Raw genomic sequence first — 6,610 nt, 5'->3', positions numbered from 1 at the left:
TAGTAATAAGTGTTGAATTAATATTGTTGGCTATAAGAAGTATTTAAGTCTTCCAAATCAATGAAAACGATAGAGCGAGTGAGGCTTCTCCTTCCCTCTATTTTTCTTCTCCATTGATGTTTTTCTTCTTTCATTTATGTTTTAGATTTAGTTTTTAGTGTGGCCAAATACATCACCAACTCTCAGAACTTGTCTATAATAATAGATTGATTCCCTGAACTTTGTAAGTGTCTCACTTGCTCCCTAAACTTGCTTATTTCGTATCACCAGTTCCCTAAACTTGTCCATAAAAATTTATTAGCTCCCTGAACTTTGCAAATGTCTCATCAGCTCCCTAAACTTGCTTATCCCGTAACAACTAAATACAAAATTCATAGTACTAACTCGGATTAAGGTGCAAAAATACCCCTAACTTCTAAAATAGTGCAATTTTACCCCTAACATTAGTAGCTAAGAGCAAATTTATAAATTTAGTGAATTTTCTGAATTTTTTTTGTCCAATTCGTACAAAAATAAGTATATTTTTTTTGACATCCCTGTTGAAACACCTTTCCACAGGATTTTGATTTGACAAAATTAATTAAGTGAAATTAAATATTCTACAACACACTAAGTTTAAATGCTTTGATTTATTATTACTAATGTGTTTGTTCAATGTTGAGTTTATAATTGTTATAAGACATAAAGATCATAAGGCCCAAGCCCTATATGGAAGTCAAAGCCCAAGTCAAACAAGCCCAAGATCACTCAGCCCGCGTATTTCAAAACGCTGCCGTTGAGTATTGAAACGGAGCTCACCAATGAAGGATCGAGAAGATCCACGTAGACAACTTCGGTATGAAGCTGCTGAGCTGTCTCGACAAAACGTACAAGACAGCCGCTGACCTCAAGGCAGCTTCTAGACAAAGTATTTCCTCTTTTAGTAAAGATCAGAAGACACAGCAAGCTGTCTGGTTGACATTACCTAAAATGGAGGAACATACTGTCACACTGACCAAAGAACAGAAGTTGCTGGAATCTGATTGGCTAAGAGAACTGCTGACAGACTGAGTGAAAACGACCTGTAGCCGTTTCCCTCAAACGGTTATTTCGAAATTTGAAATAACCAGAAGCTCTCACAGCTCTCTATAAATAGAGCATTCATAATCCACATTAAAATAGAGAACTTTGAGCAAAAGCCGTTACGCTGACCAAACGTGTACAAAAAGTTCTCCATTAAAAGCAAAGCAAATTCTTACACCACAAGCTTATTCATTTGTGTAAAAGTCTAGAGTGATTGATCCTCAATCATCTAAGGTGTTCTAGCAATTGTTGTTTAGGACAAATCTTAATCATTTCTAGGAATAGAAAGGAGAGGCTGAGTACTCGGTTTTAAGTACTCAGCGGAGAGATTAGGATTGAGTAGAAGTATAGAGGAAGTTACTCTTGTCATACTCAATTGCTGATATTGTAAAAGGTTTGAGGCTCTACCTTTAAAGAGCTCAGTAGAGGATTTGAAATCTCGGAAGTGTTCCGGGGACAGGACGTAGGCTTAGAAGAAGCCGAACCTGGATAAATCTGCTGAGTGAAGTATGTCTAAACCTTAACTCCTTATTTATATTGCTTGCTTAAAACAAACTAACACTGACCAAGTAAAAGAGGTCAAGCTGAGTTGTGCGCTGCCAACGAATTAGTTCAGGAATAGACTCTAAGTGCTATTTCCTGACCTAAGCAACGAAACTGGCCTAGTCACTAGTTGACTAAGCCAGTGTCTTGTCGATTGATCAGCGCCGCTGTCATATAATCTTTTCTTAAGAAAAAGAAATTTGCCCTAATCATTTAAAAATTTCAAATAGTTCCTAACCCCCCCTTGGAACTATATTTGCAACCTTACAAGGGACCAACAAGTGGTATCAGAGCCTAAAAGCTCATTACTAAAGGTCTAACAACCTTGAATTGATCCATACCATGGGTGAAAACAGCACTCGGTTTCTCCCTGGAAACCAGACAACTCAGATATTACCTGAGGGGCTGTCCATTACTAGGCCTCCCCTATTCTTCGGGTCAAACTATACCTTTTGGAAGAATAGGATGAAGAACTTCATTCAAGCTACAAACATGAGTGCCTGGCTATCTATAGTCCAAGGCCCGTTTGTACCTGTGAAAGTTGTTGCTGGCCAGTCAGTTGTTAAAGCTGAGGTTGAATGGACAGAGGATGATCTCAAGAAGCTTCAAAACCATGCTTCGGCTATCAATATGCTTCACTGTGCGCTCGATGCTGCAGAATATAACAAAATCTCAGGTTGTGAGTCGGCACAAGAGATCTGGAAGAAGCTGGAAGTCACCTACGAGGGAACAAACAAAGTAAAAGAATCCAAGGTGAATCAGCAGATGAGACTGTACGAGCTGTTCGAGATGAACAATGATGAGGGCATTTCAGACATGAACGCAAGGTTCACCAACATCATTAATGAGCTCAAGAGACTTGGGAAAATCTTCACTGAGGAAGAACAAGTCAAAAAGATACTCAGGAGTCTTCCAAAAGACTGGCAAGCAAAGAAGACAGCAGTTGAGGAAGCTCAGGATTTAACCACCTACAAATATGACGAACTCATCGGTTCATTGCTGACCCATGAGATATCCATGAAAAACTTTGAGGTGAAGGAAAAATCTGATGACAAGAAGCAGAAGTCACTTGTCATGAAGGCTGACTCCACTGACGGGAGTTCAACTGATGATGAGAAGATGGCCATGTTCACAAGAAAGATGAAGAGGCTGTTCAGGAAGAACGACAAATATTCTAAAAAGCCTTACAAAAAGTTTGATAAATATAAGGCTGACTCAAGCGACAGCAAATACAGAAAGGACAGCTCAAAGCCCATTACATGCTTTGAGTGCCATCAAGATGGCCATATTAAGTCAAACTGCCCCACGCTGAGGAAAGACAAGAAAAGTGGGAAGAAGGCAATGGTGGCTACTTGGAGTGATAGTGATGAATCTTCATCAACAGAAACTGAGGCCACCGAGTCAGCGAAGATATGCTTTATGGCTGACGAACTTGCTGAGTCATGCATTTCTGAGCATGCTGACCAATCTGATGAGTCAGATAATGAAGAGCAATCTAATGAGGTAATCTCACTCTCTCAACTCAGAAATGAAATGGATAACGCCCTGAGTGATCTCTATACACTTGTTAAAAAGTGTAACAGGAAGATTAAAGCACTCAGCCGGCGCTGTGATGAAGTAGAAGAGGTCAAACTGAGTGACCTCAGATACCTTCTTCAAGACAACTCAGTTTTGCATGAAAATATGAAAATCATTCATGAGTCTGTCTCTGAAGTCCAGTCAGTTTCAAAGAAACTGAGGAAGGATGTCACAACCATTCAGAACCAATTAAAGGTTCCAAACAAAAACAATTTTCCGCTGAGAACTCAGTATCAAGGTACACAGTGCCAAGGTACTCAGCAGAGACGAAATCCCCAGCGAAAAGTCCAATGTGACTTTTGTGGGAAGTTAGGACACACTACTAAAGTGTGATGGCACGCTCAGCACTGGGGTGCTGACAAGTCAGTAAAAAATCCTAAACAGAAGGTCAGTTGTGACTTCTGTGGAAAGAATGGCCATACTGTCCATGTATGTCGCCATAAAATAAAATATGATGCTATACCTGTTGCACCTAACAAGTCAGGACCCAAAAAGAATTGGGTACCTAAAAGTAACTAGTTACAATGCAGGTAAGCCTGAGATGTGCCGAGAAGTCAAAGATGTGGTATATTGACAGCGCATGCTCAAGGCATATGACGGGTGATGAAACTCAGTTCATCACATTTGAACGTAAACGAGGAGGGAGTGTAAGTTTTGGAGACAACAAGAAGGGTAAGATAGTAGGCTCAGGAATCATCGGAGGTAACCCTACTATTGAATCTGTCTCCCTAGTCAGCGGACTCAAATATAACTTACTCAGCGTAGCTCAGCTATGTGACAATGGGAGAAAAGTTATATTTGATACTACTGGATGTAAAATATATGAGGGTAAAACTAATGAGTTAATTTTAACTGCCCCTCGGATAGATAATGTCTTTATGCTAGACTTAGAGAAAAAGTTTTCAAAAACTGTGTGCTTAGTAACAAAGGAAGAAAATTCCTGGCTATGGCACAGGAGACTTGGTCATGTAAGCATGGACCTCCTGGCCAAACTAGCAAGAAAGCAATTGGTTGAGGGACTGCCTGAACTTAAATTTCAAAAAGATCAACTATGCCACGCTTGCCAAGCTGGAAAACAAACCAAACAATCTTTTCATAGTAAAAACATTGTCTCAACTAAACGTCCGTTAGAGTTACTACACTTGGATCTCTTTGGTCCAGTCCAGCCGCTGAGTCTGGGTCGAAGAAGATTTTCCTTGGTCATTGTAGATGACTTCTCTCGGTATACGTGGGTTATCTTGCTGACCAGCAAGGATGAGACCTTTGAGACATTTTCAAACTTGGTTAGAAAAATTGAAAATGAAAAAGACCTAAAATTAGCTCATATCCGTAGTGATAACGGTGGAGAATTCAAAAACCAAAAGTTTGTTGAATTCTGTGAAGCCAGCGGCATTGACCACAATTTCTCTGCTCCTAGAACGCCTCAACAAAATGGGGTTGTTGAAAGGAAGAACAGGACTCTGGTTGAAATAGCCAGGACAATGCTGGATGAGCATAGGCTTCCAAAGTATTTTTGGGGAGAAGCTGTTAACACAGCATGCTATATTCTAAATAGGGCTCTAGTCAGACCTATACTTAAGAAAACCCCTTATGAACTTTGGAAAGGACGAAAGCCCAACATTGGATACTTTCGTGCCTTTGGCTGTAGATGTTTTATTTTAAACACCAAAGATAGCTTAGCCAAATTTGATTCAAAAGCTGATGAGGCTATCTTTCTAGGCTACTCAACAAACAGCAAAGCATACAGAGTTTTTAATAAGAGAACCCAAGTATTAGAAGAATCTATACATGTGCAATTCGATGAAACTGACCCTGCAGGAAGATACCAGCCGCTGATAGAAGATGAACCAAACTCAGCAACTGCTGATCAAGAACCAGCTACTGAGTCCTTCACAAAACGGCTGACCAAGAGTAAGAGTGAACCTAAAATTACTTTCACTGACCAATCTACTTCTGCAGAGAATGTTGAAACATGAGTAGAACAAGACATGAATCTACCCAAGGAGATAAGAGTCCCAAGAGGGAATTCAGAAAATGCAATTCTTGACTCAGCTGGAAATACGCTGATGACAAGGAATCAACTAAGGAAGTATCTCGGCAATGTAGCTTTCGTCTCAGTTCAGGAGCCGAAGAACTTTGCCGAAGCTGAGCATGACGAATTCTGGATGAATGCCATACAAGAGGAACTCGACTAATTCAGGAGGAATAATGTATGGGAGCTAGTGCCACATCCAAGGAGCCAAAAGACCATTGGAACAAGATGGGTCTTCAGGAACAAGCTGGATGAACAAGGAAACATAGTCAGAAACAAGGCAAGACTTGTAGCTCAGGGCTACAGTCAGCAAGAAGGTATTGACTATGGTGAGACCTTTGCCCCAGTGGCAAGGCTAGAAGCAATTAGGATTTTATGTGCATATGCATCTTATATGAATTTTAAACTGTTTCAAATGGATATTAAAAGTGCATTTCTTAATGGAGTAATAAACGAGGAGGTCTATGTCAATCAGCCTCCAGGGTTTGAGGATCCTAAGTTCCCAAACCACGTTTACAAACTCAAAAAGGCTCTGTATGGCCTCAAGCAAGCACCACGTGCTTGGTACGAGAGGCTGACCAACTTCTTACTGACTAGAAATTATGTCAGGGGTCAAGCTGATACAACCTTATTCATTAAGAGAAAGGGTAAAGATATCCTGCTAGCATAAATATATGTAGATGACATCATATTTGGTGCTACTAATGAATCTATGTGCAAGGAATTTAGCAAGACTGAATTCGAAATGTCAATGATGGGAGAACTCAACTTCTTCCTTGGACTTCAAATTAAACAAGGAAAGAATGGCATATTCATCAGTCAAGCTAAATATGCCAAGGAGATATTGAAGAAATATGAACTAGAACATTGTAAGCCAATATCCACTCCTATGGGCACTGACACTGTCCTCTGTGCTGATTAAAATGGTAAGTCAGTAGACAGCAAGTTGTACCGAGGTATGATTGGCTCTTTACTTTACTTAACAGCAAGTAGACCAGACATTCAGTTCTCAGTATGTTATTGTGCTAGATATCAGGCTAACCCTAAGGAATCCCATTACATAGCTGTAAAAAGGATCCTTAGATATTTGCAAAGCTCAGTTAATGCAGGTTTGTGGTATCCAAATACTCATGACTTTACACTCATTGGATACACTGACGCTGACTATGGACGGGACAAGCTCGAAAGAAAAAGTACCTCTGGAGGATGCCATTTCCTAGGAAGCTATCTTGTATCTTGGTTCAGCAAGAAGCAGGCGTCAGTAGCCCTGTCCACAACTGAAGCTGAGTACATTGCTGCTGGAAACTGTGTTGCTCAAGTCCTATGGATTAAGCAACAGCTTGAAGATTATGGTGTTCAAACAAAGACAATTGAAGTTAAATGCGACAACAAAAG

Source organism: Euphorbia lathyris, chromosome 8 (genome assembly GCF_963576675.1).
Source record: "Euphorbia lathyris chromosome 8, ddEupLath1.1, whole genome shotgun sequence".
Lineage (NCBI taxonomy): Eukaryota > Viridiplantae > Streptophyta > Magnoliopsida > Malpighiales > Euphorbiaceae > Euphorbia > Euphorbia lathyris.
The sequence above is the reverse complement of the archived record's forward strand: the minus strand, read 5'-3'. Positions refer to the sequence as shown.